This window comes from Pleurodeles waltl, chromosome 4_2 (assembly GCF_031143425.1).
Source record: "Pleurodeles waltl isolate 20211129_DDA chromosome 4_2, aPleWal1.hap1.20221129, whole genome shotgun sequence".
NCBI classification, from domain to species: Eukaryota; Metazoa; Chordata; class Amphibia; order Caudata; family Salamandridae; genus Pleurodeles; species Pleurodeles waltl.
Window position 1 is genome coordinate 830512899 of NC_090443.1, and position 13012 is coordinate 830525910.

Consider the following 13012-nt stretch of genomic DNA (forward strand, 5'->3'; position numbering starts at 1 on the left):
CACATATCAGAAGGCAGCAAATACACGTGTTCCCCTACCTAGACGATTGGCTAATCAAAACCAACTCCCTAACAAAGTGTTCACACCACACAGAGTATGTCATACAAACCCTCTACAAACTCGGTTTCTCCATCAACTATGCAAAATCACACATTCTGCTGTGCAAAACACAGCAATACTTAGGAGCGACAATCAACACAACAAAGGGGATAGCCACTCCAAGTCCACAAAGGGTTCAACATTTTTACACGGTTATACAAGCCATGTATCTGACACAAAAAATACATGCAAAGATGGTATTAAAACTCCTAGGCATGATGTCTTCATGCATAGCCATTGTCCCAAACGCAAGACTGCACATGAGGCCCTTACAACAGTGCCTAGCATCGCAATGGTCACAGGCACAGGGTCACCTTCTAGATCTGGTGTTGATAGACCGCCAAACATACATCTCGCTTCTATGGTGGAACAGTATAAATTTAAACAAAGGGCGGCCTTTCCAAAACCCAGTGCCACAATACGTGATAACAACAGATGCTTCCATGACAGGGTGGGGAGCACACCTCAATCAACACAGCATCCAAGGACAATGGGACGTACATCAAACAAAGTTGCATATAAATCACCTCGAATTGTTAGCAGTATTCCTAGCGTTGAAAGCATTTCAACCCATCATAACCCACAAATACATTCTTGTCAAAACAGACAACATGACAACAATGTATTATCTAAACAAACGGGGGAACACACTCGACACAGCTGTGCCTCCTGGCACAAAAGATATGGCAATGGGCGATTCACAACCACATTCGCCTAATAGCACAGTTTATTCCAGGGATCCAGAATCAACTAGCAGACAACCTCTCTCGAGATCACCAACAAGTCCACGAATGGGAGATTCACCCCCAAATTCTAAACACTTACTTCCACATTTGGGGAACACCTCAAATAGACCCATTTGCAACAAAGGAGAACGCAAAATGCCAAAACTTCGCATCCAGGTACCCACACAGGCAGTCTCAAGGCAATGCTCTATGGATGAATTGGTCAGGGATATTTGCATACGCTTTTCCCCCTCTCCCTCTCCTTCCATATCTGGTAAACAAATTGAGTCAAAACAAACTCAAACTCATACTAATAGCACCAACATGGGCAAGACAACCCTGGTACACAACACTACTATGTCAGTAGTACCCCATGTCAAGCTACCCAACAGGCCAGATCTGCTAACACAACACAAACAACAGATCAGGCATCCAAACCCAGCATCGCTGAATCTAGCAATCTGGCTCCTGAAATCCTAGAATTCAGACATTTAAACCTCACCCAAGAATGTATGGAGGTCATAAAACAGGCTAGAAGGCCATCCACTAGACACTGCTATGCAAGTAAATGGAAAAGGTTTGTTTGCTACTGCCATAGTAATCAAGTTCAACCATTACATGCATCTCCAAAGGATGTAGTAGGATACTTACTACATTTGCAGAAATCAAATCTGGCCTTCTCTTCCATAATGATACACCTCGCGGCAATCTCTGCATACCTGCAGATTACCCATTCAACTTCACTCTTTAGGATACCTGTCATTAAAGCGTTTATGGAAGGCCTAAAAAGAATTATACCACCAAGAACACCACCTGTTCCTTCATGGAACCTCAACATCGTCTTAACAAGACTCATGGGTCCACCTTTCGAACCCATGCATTCTTGCGAAATGCAATTCTTAACGTGGAAGGTTGCATTTCTCGTTGCCATTACATCTCTAAGAAGAGTAAGCGAAATTCAAGCGTTTACTATACAGGAACCTTTTATTCAAATACACAAAAATAAGGTAGTTCTAAGAACTAATCCTAAATTTTTACCAAAAGTTATTTCACCGTTCCACTTAAATCAAACAGTAGAACTACCAGTGTTCTTTCCACAGCCACACTCAGTAGCTGAAAGGGCACTACATACATTAGACATCAGAAGAGCACTAATGTACTACATTGACAGAACAAAACTAATTAGAAAAACAAAACAACTGTTTATTGCATTTCAAAAACCTCATACAGGAAACCCAATATCAAAACAGGGTATAGCCAGATGGATAGTTAAGTGTATCCAAACCTGCTACCTTAAAGCAAAGAGAGAGCTGCCCATTACACCAAAGGCACACTCAACCAGAAAGAAAGGCGCTACCATAGCCTTCCTAGGAAATATCCCAATGAATGAAATATGTAAGGCAGCCACATGGTCTACGCCTCACACATTTACTAAGCACTACTGTGTAGACGTGCTATCCGCACAACAAGCCACAGTAGGTCAAGCCGTACTAAGAACTTTATTTCAAACTACTTCCACTCCTACAGGCTGAGCCACCGCTTTTGGGGAGATAACTGCTTACTAGTCTATGCACAGCATGTGTATCTGCAGCTACATGCCACCGAACTGAAAATGTCACTTACCCAGTGTACATCTGTTCGTGGCATTAGTCGCTGCAGATTCACATGCGCCCACCCGCCTCCCCGGGAGCCTGTAGCCGTTTGGAAGTAATCTTCAATATTTGTACATTTGTAAGTATATTACTTAAACTTTATTTTGTACATACTTATTCATTCCATTGCATGGGCACTATTACTAACATACACAACTCCTACCTCACCCTCTGCGGGGAAAACAATCGAAGAAGGAGTTGACGCCCATGCGCAATGGAAACAAAGGAGGAGGAGTCCCTCGGTCTCGTGTCTCGAAAAGACTTCTTCGAAGAAAAACAACTTGTAACACTCCGACCCAACACCAGACGGCGGACTATGCACAGCATGTGAATCTGCAGCGACTAATGCCACGAACAGATGTACACTGGGTAAGTGACATTTTCATTTTTAGCTCAGCTTATTAACAGCATATTCAGTATTTGTTAAAAAGGTTTAAAGGATGTGGGTCCAGGAAATATTTACAAGATTAGATGACTGAGTAGCATTTGGCAGTGCTGGGATGAACTGCGGATAGCGCCAACCACAGTGGCTTTCCAAGAAATACCTTTGGCCCTAGCACTTAAAGGTTTTACTAATTAAGCACGGGGCAAGCTCATGTTCTCTTCTATGGCCATCTGGGAGAGATGGAGATCAGAGGCATTTGGTCCTTGGTGGTGGTTCTGGTCCACATCAGTTTATCAGAGCTGTGAACCCTCTTGTTTGGCATTGAAAGCCTTCCTGCTATCCATAATATAGAATGGTGCAGGTGTTTCATGGACAACACCACCACCATGTGGTACTGCAATAAACAAGACAGGGTGGGGGGTCATGGACCATGTGTCAGAAAGCACTGCATCTCTTAAGGTGACTGGATCACCAGGGGATTTTCTTGGTAGCACTCCACCTGACAGAATCTTGAAGCACCAGTGCAGACAAACCAGGCTGCCTCTTGGTGAATCACGAATGGAAGCTACACACAAAACTGGTGCTGTCGCTCTTCTACGAAGGGAAGGAACTTTGGGTCAGTCTTTTCAGCACCCCTGAGAAGATGCCATGTCAGCATTTTTGTGCGTTGGAGTTCCCAAGACTGCACTCTTGAATATGCATTCCGTCTGCAATGGAGATTAGGACTCCTTTCCTCCACAGTGTCTCTTGGCCCGGGGCCACCAGATAGACCATTACCAAGGTAAGTAACTTGTCTTTTATTGTTCAGGGGATGGGTAGTGTATAGGGGTGGTAAGGGGTCTTTAGGGTTGGGTTGGGTTCTCCACAGGGGCAGTAAAGGGATTTTACGGTACAGAGGTGTGAATTAAAATTAATGGAAATAGTCTATATTTAAAATAACATTTAATTAAATAGATTTAATATTTAAATGTAATTACTTCATATATAGTCTAATTAGATTATTTAAATATTCGTAAGAATATATGTATACGTTTATGCCAAACAATATTTACCAACTTGTATGTAAAGTAATCCTGATGTAATGTATTGTGATGTAATTGTACTCACGATCTATTACCATGATGAATGAATCATAATGTAATCGCCTTCGAAGTAACAACTAACATTTATCTTGCATGACTTTTATATGCGATGCATACGCTCAGAGTAAAGTTACTTGAAATACTAGCGAAATGTGTCATTTAAGAGATATAATTTCACCAAAAATTACTTCACTGAAAAAAAGAAATGACACGGCCGTCCTAGATAATCTGGGGGTTGTGATCAGCCACCAGATGTCTAAATGACATTTGAACTCAATTGTTTAATACTTAGTAAGAAAGACCTTCAAAACTGTTTTCTGTGAGGTTGTGAGACAGCACTTTAAGAAAAAAGAAAAGAACTGGGTTTTATCTAGATGTTGTTTCCTCGCAGAGGGTAATGAACGAAGAACAGAACATTGCCTTTAATCTATTTTAGCCTTCTCCCATGTCTGCCAAGAATATCAAGGCTAAGACATGAGGAGTGAATTGGATTCAGAACAGTTTGTATTACGTTAGTGAAACACTGTTCGGTCATTAGATTACCGCAGAACATTGTATTGATCTGCAGTGTGCACATTGGTACCTGCTACTTTCACACAATGTCGTTTGTGTTCTTATTATTTAACGTGTATTTCCTCATATTGTGTTACTGGTTTCATTAATTGACTTTGATGTCCAGTTGGTTGTTTTGAAACATAATTTCCAACAGTTAGGTGGTCATCGAGTGCAGAAACAGGATCTGCTAGGCAGTTTACGTTTTATGCTGTTGGGCTCTGTGAGTTGCTGCCAGTTCAGATAGAAATCTTTCTTCAGTGTCCACACCACAGTAAATGGTCTACACTTAATTGTGTAGATTTGCCAAATATAGTTATGTGCTGATGCTCACCACAGGTGTGTGCACAGTTGAAAAGCTAACCAGAAATGTATTCATTCTATGATGCCAGGTCAATCTCCTAAATTGTCACACGGCAGTGAATATTTTATCGATGGTAAATGTGTATTTTTTTTTTTCTTCTTCAGGGGTCTCAAAACCACGCAAGAGCAGCTTCGCCAGGAAAACGGAAGTTCTTACGTTTGTTTCTTCGGCAGAAGCACTCGGTGTGAAGAGATGATTTTTTGTTCTTTAAAGGAGCGGTCATTGAAAAAAACATTACTGAGGAGTATTGGTAGAATATGACATTCTTTTTCAAAATGGCAGTTTCAGAATCCGTAAGAACTAATGCCAAATAATGTATGTTCTTGTTCGCAGGGTTCCACTCTGTCAACTTGAATGCATACTACGTATCAGTTACCTTCATTGTGTGGGCCCAAGCATAAACATTTGTTTATTTTAAGGTTTGGGAATCAACTGACTAACATAACAATGCTGTGAATATGTACATAATTTAATGTACTCTACCATCTTTTCACTTGTGTATATATTGTTTATAGGTGTGCACTGCTGTATTGTGTCTTGCTGTTAATAAATAAGATTTCGAGACGTGATATTGTTTGTGTACCTACATTAGCTGGCAAAACTGCACCACAAATTGAACATTCTTTGTGCATTCAAATTGTTTGGGACAATTGTAGTTTCTGAGTTGCAGTTTATAGATTACAGCCAGGTGTACAAATCCTTTTTGTGGTCCCAAACATTGAAGGTGTGAAAATGGCTTCCCTACTTATTTCTGATTCGGAAAGGAACGTATGGGTAGTTTGTAACATGCAGTTGCAAACCATTGGTGAGCTACCAACCCCGAATTGAGGTGGTAAGTTATTTTGCAAATAATCATGTAGCTGTACTTGTGGGGTGCAAGCAGTGGCCCTTCCTACTTCTTCCAGTCTCTTTCCAAATTGAAAACATATTTTTAAAAAGTAGCCTTTAAGGAATGCAAGCTAATAAAAAATAAAAATAAAATTGGGAAAGCAAATGCAATGTCTGAATTGTGCTGTGCCTTGCAGGCCTTCATCTCTTCATTGACAACCAAATAGAGAGGGTCACAAATTGCAGTCTGCCTCTTTAATGTTCATTAAGCAGGGCATTTTGTGACTCATTCTAATACTAACTTTCAGTATGAGCTATTACTTCATAGATTGCATCGCTATTGCATTCGCAAACCAGTCAGTGTGCTGATCGCACTTTCCTTCATTGCGAATGGGAAGAGCACATATGGTCCTGTGCATGTATGTTAATCAATGGTAAGTTTATGCCAAAAACTTAATGTAAATATTATAAATGGTTTTCTTCAAAGTGCACAGTTCCACTGATATTCATGGCGCAGACTTGAATTTGAACTCTGCCCCTCTTTTTTAGTGCTATACCCCTTTGAGTCCAGCTTATAAAAATGAGTACTTGCAGCATGTTAGGCGAAAGTTGCAGGAGAAAAACTGAAATATTTGAAGACAGTTCTATAAAGTGACAGCAGTTATACTTTCAGTAGTTTTGTACTTTGTTGTTAAATTTAAGCTTTGTAAGCGCGTGTTTTTTAGTTCATATGTTAAAGCCTAGTAGATTAAATAAAGGTAATTCATTGAAAGCCAAACAAAAATATTGTTCATACACATAGTAGGAACAATAACGGTGGAGCACTATCCAGTTGGCCTAGTTGACGAGTATTCACCCATTTTTCACATATGATTTTTTTCTAGATATTTTATATTTTTGCAGAGTGCCTTTTCTCCTGAGCTTTATACCTCATCTTTCTGTCTGAACCAGTTTGAACATATCATGGTTAAAGTTCATGAACCTTATAAAACAAATAGAAAAAAGTCCTCCAAAGTTTTACGATTGTGCACCATTTTCTCATTTCCGAAACTTTGATTAGAGTGCAAGTCACCAAGTTACATGTCCAAGTTGTACACACTTTTCTGTTGTGGCCTGCTTCAGCGCGGCGTGGCCCTAGTTGGCCCCTGTTGCTGGATCCGAAGTGTCACCTGGGGTGCAGCCTCGCCATAACCGTGTCTGCCCACTCTGGGAAGGCCACATTATCTGCAGGGTGAAGGCTGTGTGGCCTTCCAGGCAGGGACGAAAAAGGGCTCTTTCACACTCGAGCCTGCCCCGCGTCATGAGATCCTAGTCACCACATAGCTGTCTGCTAATTATTTCTAATTCTAGGTTTTATTGAGACTTAATTTTCAGTTATATGGGGATGTTGTCTGGGTGGAGAGACAACAATCCAGTCTTTCCAGCACTCGAAACTTCACCTGAAAGTGAGTTTTACCTAAACGTATGTGATCACTGCGTATGTCATTAGTAGCGGCTACACTGACGTTGGCGCCACTATTCACTGTATTAGAACGTCTTTCTACCTCTGAACACCACTATGATCGTTTCGTTCATGGGGTTTTGATTTTTCATTATGTTATAGCGCTTATATGCGAACAGTTTGCATGTATGATCCAAGCGCTTTCCTTCAATCCAGTGAAATATGCGGACACTGTATTGTGCATCACAACCTCATTGCATGACAAATGTAATTATAAAGTCAATATAGTATTGTTGTCTGCACCTTTTAAGCATATCTCTAATGCTTAAAAGGTGCAGACACCTTTGAGTAACCGCGCGCTCTGCTAATGCTGACAACATTTTAATTCGAACAACAAATCTCATGCTGCGGGTCTGTTTTTCACTGTGGGAAGGAAGGCTGGTTCCCGCCAATCGAGTTCGATCTGTATGAAATTTCAAAGCTCGAAGGGGAGAGACAGAAGAAAAGTAGTGCCCCACTCGAAGGAATATCGACAATGGTGCAACTGTCCATGTTACAGGGTCAGTCTGTAAGGCCTAACAAAAGAGCCTCAAGGCACATAAATCGTTTACCAACCACAAGGGATTTTTTGCAGGGCAAGAAAAGAACAAATGAAAGTGATGAGTATGAGGTGGTGGTGTTGAAACCTCACAAATACATTACAACTGCTATGCCGACCTAAAAAGGGGCTTTGTGTGACACTTTGGAACTGCATGTAGAACAGATGTGTATGAAGCATAAAACACAAACTAAGAGTAGCTTTTGTTCCCAAAGGACGAACCCTATGTCATAAAAGGTGAGGTCCTCTTGAAATTGAGTTTTCTTCCTAAAAGGTACAGTTGTGTTAGTTGCATGCTTTCCCATTCATTTGTAGGGCCAAGGGTTGTGGCTGTATTTTAGCAGCTGCAGGGATGCATGCATGTTCCAGGCCTGTGTTGTATGCGTCGCATCGTGCACCACATCAACCTGCCAGAAGCCTAATCTCATTACAGCATTACTATTCAAACTGCCCAATTTGGAGGTATCTTCTGGGCAGTGTCTAACATGAACGTGCGTGCAGCCCATACCAGGGGTGAAGGCCGAGAAGCCCCATGGCACTTACCCCTTTAGACATTACACTGTGAACTCCACCAGCAGATAGAAGGCACCATCTCCCAGCAAGAAGGATCACAGCAATTAACAGGTTACTCGGCTCTTGTCAAGGAAATGATGAAACAGCATTCCCCTCTGGGGAATGTAAAACTGCAGTAGCGTCATTTCACAATGTATAGCTGCTTATAAACAAATACACGATGTATTATAAAACATATGCTTTTCATTTGACTTTCTGAAGACCCACCAGATTACATACCTCCTAATGCACCATCGATTTTTATACTGACAATGCTACAACAAAGTGAAACAAAAGCGTTCCAGATGGGCGGGATAAGTCTGTGGTTGGAAAATGCAATTCTTCATCTGGCACAGCAGCTCACAACGGTGGAGTCGATGGGAAGTTGTGAGGAGTTCTTATGTATGTAAACCTCACCTTGTTTACTGGAAGATTTCCATGCTTTCACACCCACTGAAAAAAGCATTATCTGAATGAAAACATTCTTGGAGCGTGGCTCTCTCTTTCGGCAGCGCAATGGCTGTTGCTGCACTGACATCCAGTAGACATGCTGAAAAATTATAAAGGAAATAAGGAGTGGATGGGAGGGACATAGAGAGGCCCTGCACATGCCCTCTAACGGAGTGTGAAACTAAAAATAAAACAAGTATGCTGTACACAAAGTCAAAGGCCCAGATGACAACAATCAGGCCCAGTACCAGGAATTTTTCTCTGGATGGGCCAAAGGTGTGTTCGGGTGGGCCACAGCGGGCCCAATTTATGTCAGTTCTGGAAATCGCCTACAAGCCCTAGATTTACCCTTGTACGTCATAGTGGAAAGGACATCACACATCCTTGAACATAACGGCATCACAAGAAGTGACATCATAGGACCTTTTACCCTCAATTATCCTATGAAGTAATGTCACATGACCTTAACCCTGATGACTGCACAACAATTGACACCGCTGAAGTTATAATTAAAGCCATCATAAAATCATGACTTTTATATAATAACATAACATAGAGAAACCACTTGTGTTAGGTTGCTGACGTGATATGCAAAGAGATCATTAATCGTTTCTGTTAGTATTATATGAAAAATTATGTTTTCATCTGAACAGCATAGAGTACCAAAACAGCACTGGGAACCTACATGTTTTATACCACAAACTGTCATTATTTAAATGTTGCTCTACTTGAAACAGCAATGAGAAATGTATTGATAAATCATAGGGAGAGAAAAAGAGATTTAAATAAAACAATAGTAGTTGTGTCCACATGTGTAATTTATGTAGAGTTGACCATATATTGAATTTAAACTATATTATTATCCTAATTTGTTCTCTACTATTAATACAATTTGATTTGAGGTCATCTGCAAGTTCGGTCTCTCATGAAGCACAAAGGTAACGTTTTAAGTAAGACACTTCATTTTTCATGTATTCACAAAAATGAAACATTGCAACAAATTGTTTAAAAAAGTTTTTTCTTTAGTTTATTTTTTAATTTAATCAGAACAGTGCACGTTGCCCTGCTGGATTTATTAATTTACCAAAATCTAATGTGCAATATCCTAGTCACCGAGGAAGCTGCTAAAGTGAACTGTGCTCAGGAAGACACTGTTTGCGTGCTGTTATTGGAGTCACGCTGGTGATTATTTTAAATTGGTGAGTCATAATACTTGCCCTGAATTGTAGAGAGTGAAGCAAGGAAGCCTGACATCTTCTAGGGAGGGTTCTCGGGGTCTTCCCAGATAAACATTTTGAAAAAATGGGACAGATAGTGCATTTTAAAGGAGAGTTTTCACATGAATTTGTAAAAAAAAAAAAAAAAAAAAAAGCCATAGGCTCTGCTCTCATTAAATATTCAAGTCTTTCCTGATGTGCCAGACCATTTAACCTGATACTCCCAGGAGTTCATCCCCATTTTTCCAAAATGTGCTAGAGGTGACCCCATACAACTAAAAGTACCTCTATTGTGCCAGTTACAGCATATTGTCATAGCTGCTCTGCATATGCCATATGTGACCCTTAAGTCCAAAATTAAATACAATATGCCACTGCCAGAATTTTGCCATTAGTGCCACCCATACACTGTGTGTGATCCTAACATCAAACATTATCTCTAGTAAGGTCGTAATTCATATCGCACTCAATTGACAACCCTGAAAATGCATATTAAAAATAATAAATAAATAAATAAATAAGGCGCTATCTAGATGGTTACATTGTGAATGTTTCACAAACCTCACTGAACCAACAGTCCCCCTACCCCCCACACACACATTGTGCATGCAGTAAAGAAGTTACTGTCTTGCTTTCTTGGCTGCTGTTTTGCGTATCACAGGCACAAGTCTCACTAAAAAAAGTGAGTGCCTGGTGGACGTACTAGCTATGATCAGTTATGTTATTTAATGTCCCCTCAAGCAGCTGCATAAATGTCACTAATCTCCCTGCCGGGATGGGATGTTCAGCAAAGAGAAAGGTGCTTATGGCTGGTCTGCAGGAGCTTATACCCAGTGCCAAGAACTGAGGTTTTAGAAGAGCCTGTCTTTTGTTCAGGAGGACAGGACAGATACAGATGGTGTGCACAAGGCTCTCTTTGCTGGAGGGGACGCATGCATAGGCTGTTTGGGCTTTCTCTTCTTTGTGCGGGTGGCCATTGTATCTGATACGCCATTTTGATGATTATCCTTTTGAAGTTGTCAAAGGAGGTGGGAGCCGCCCACAGTGTGGATGCCTGAAGATTCTGGACCGATTTTTCTAAATAGGGCCGAGCGGCGGAGTGGCTGGCTGTTTTGGATATCTCTATCTAGAGTTGGTTTTCCAGTGTGTCAGAGCCAGCTGTGCACTGCTTGAAACATATTCTCAAGAAGGTGGCTTGTTTTTCCAGAACTTGGCAATATAGGCCAAATTAAGCAGGAGAGGCGTGTTTTGGTAGGCAAAATGCCTTTTTATAAGTACTCACTACAAGTTTGTCCATCAGGAGAGAGCCCTTTCGATACAGGACCTCCGAACTGTAAGTTATGGTGGGTAGTAGCTTAGTAGGGATCCCCTTCATTAGCGGATCAAATGAGTGTTGGTGAAGCTTTTTGGAGAGCCTAAGAAATGTGTGTAGCTGACAGGCTGATTTCGACTTTAAAGTCTCCTTGTGCTCGTGGGGTTGAAAGGTTCAGTGATTATCCATGACCATGCTCAGATACTTGTATTACACAGTGGTGCTGACAGCAGGAACGTTTAGGTGTAAACCGCCTGGTATATATATCTTCTGCCAATGATTATCCTTGTGTTCTCAAGGTTGATGGTTAGGCCATTTTGGTTTGTACAAAAATAGTGTGTCCAAAAGCCGCTGTAGCCTCACTCTGGGTCTGAATAATAAGAGGGTCTCATTTGCATAAAGTAGGCAGCATGTTGGTTTCTCTCTTAATTTGGAGGCGTGTGCATTCACTTCACCAATGGCTGTAGAAAGATCTGCCAAGAATAAATTAAAAAGTAGAGGAGTAAGGACCAACCCTTGTTTGATCCCTGTTGATGTCTGTATTTTTCGAGCCAGGAATGTGCCATTCCCCCAGTTTTACTTGCAGCCAGGTGTTTGAATACAGGGTAATGATGCTTTTCAGTAGGAGGGGTAGTATGTTCCTTGGTGCGAGCTTCTGTAATAATATGTTGCGTGGGACTGAATCAAAAGCTACTTTTAAAGTTCACAAAACATGCATACAAGGATTTGTTCTTGATTGTTTCATCCGCCGCAAGTGTTAGCATAAGGGTTGCAGTAGTTCCCAGCCCCTTTTTAAACCCTGTTTGATCGGGGTGGACAATGCTGTTTTCGTCTGCCCACAACTCCAAGCCTACTAATAGGAGATCTGCATATTACTTGGCCTCATTGTCCTACTAGGGGGAATCCGTTGATCATTTCCTGGACCAGAGAACTTCCCTCTTTTATATAAGGGGTGAATTATCGCCCCTCGCCATGCCTCGGGAATTTGTTCTGTGGAAATACAAGGGACACCCACTATTTTGGGTTGTCTTTGCGGAGTTGTTGCGGTAGGCAATTTGGTCCTGGGGCACCTTCATGTCTGTCCCTAGTTATTATATCAATTACCTGCTTGCAGGAGTAGCCTACCTGTTCAATTGATAGGGGGTACAGGCAACTGTGCTCGACTGATTTAGGTCTCCCATTTCTGCGCCACATTCTGCCCCAGGAATTCCTGCTGATGTGAGCTTTATGCTTTTCACTGTTGGATGTACCATTTTCTGTGTAAGGTTTCAGCCTCAATAATTCTTAGTGCTGGAAGTTTTTTGTAAACCATTGAATGGGTTCTTTGGGCCATGGTGATGTCGTCTTCCCATTGGTGTGCTGCTATGTTTGCGGAGTTTGCCACTGGGAGATCTTTTTGGCTATTGTTTAAGATCTTGCAGAACTTTTTCGCATTTCTAAATTTACTAGTAAGGAGGAGGGTCGCCCAGAAGTTATCATGAGCAGCTTGTTTGAGTGCCTATACTTCCTTTTTGTAAAGTTTCCTGGTAGGTGCAATTTTTGCTGCTAGGCCAGTCTCAGTTGGGCTGCTTTAAAGGGTTTTAAGCAGTTTGCATAGTTCATTTTTATGGGCCATAGCCTATCGCCGAATCTTTTCTTTTCATGTAAGAACCCGCACTCAGTGTCTGAGAAGTGGACTCCTCAATCATATTTTTAGCAACCAGTTCCCAGGCTGTACTTGGTCTCAGGCCATTTGAAACCAGCTTTTCCATGAAC

General features: G+C 41.3%; 1 protein-coding gene across 1 annotated transcript in view; it reads left to right on the forward strand.

The window, feature by feature from the left end:
- TM2D1 (TM2 domain containing 1) overlaps positions 1-5428 on the forward strand; it is a 178571-nt gene extending 173143 nt beyond the window's left edge. The window contains exon 8 of the mRNA XM_069232551.1: positions 4964-5428. The gene's annotated coding sequence lies outside the window, so the exon portion shown is untranslated. The remainder of the gene's footprint in view (positions 1-4963) is intronic.
- The last annotated feature ends 7584 nt before the right edge of the window (positions 5429-13012 follow it).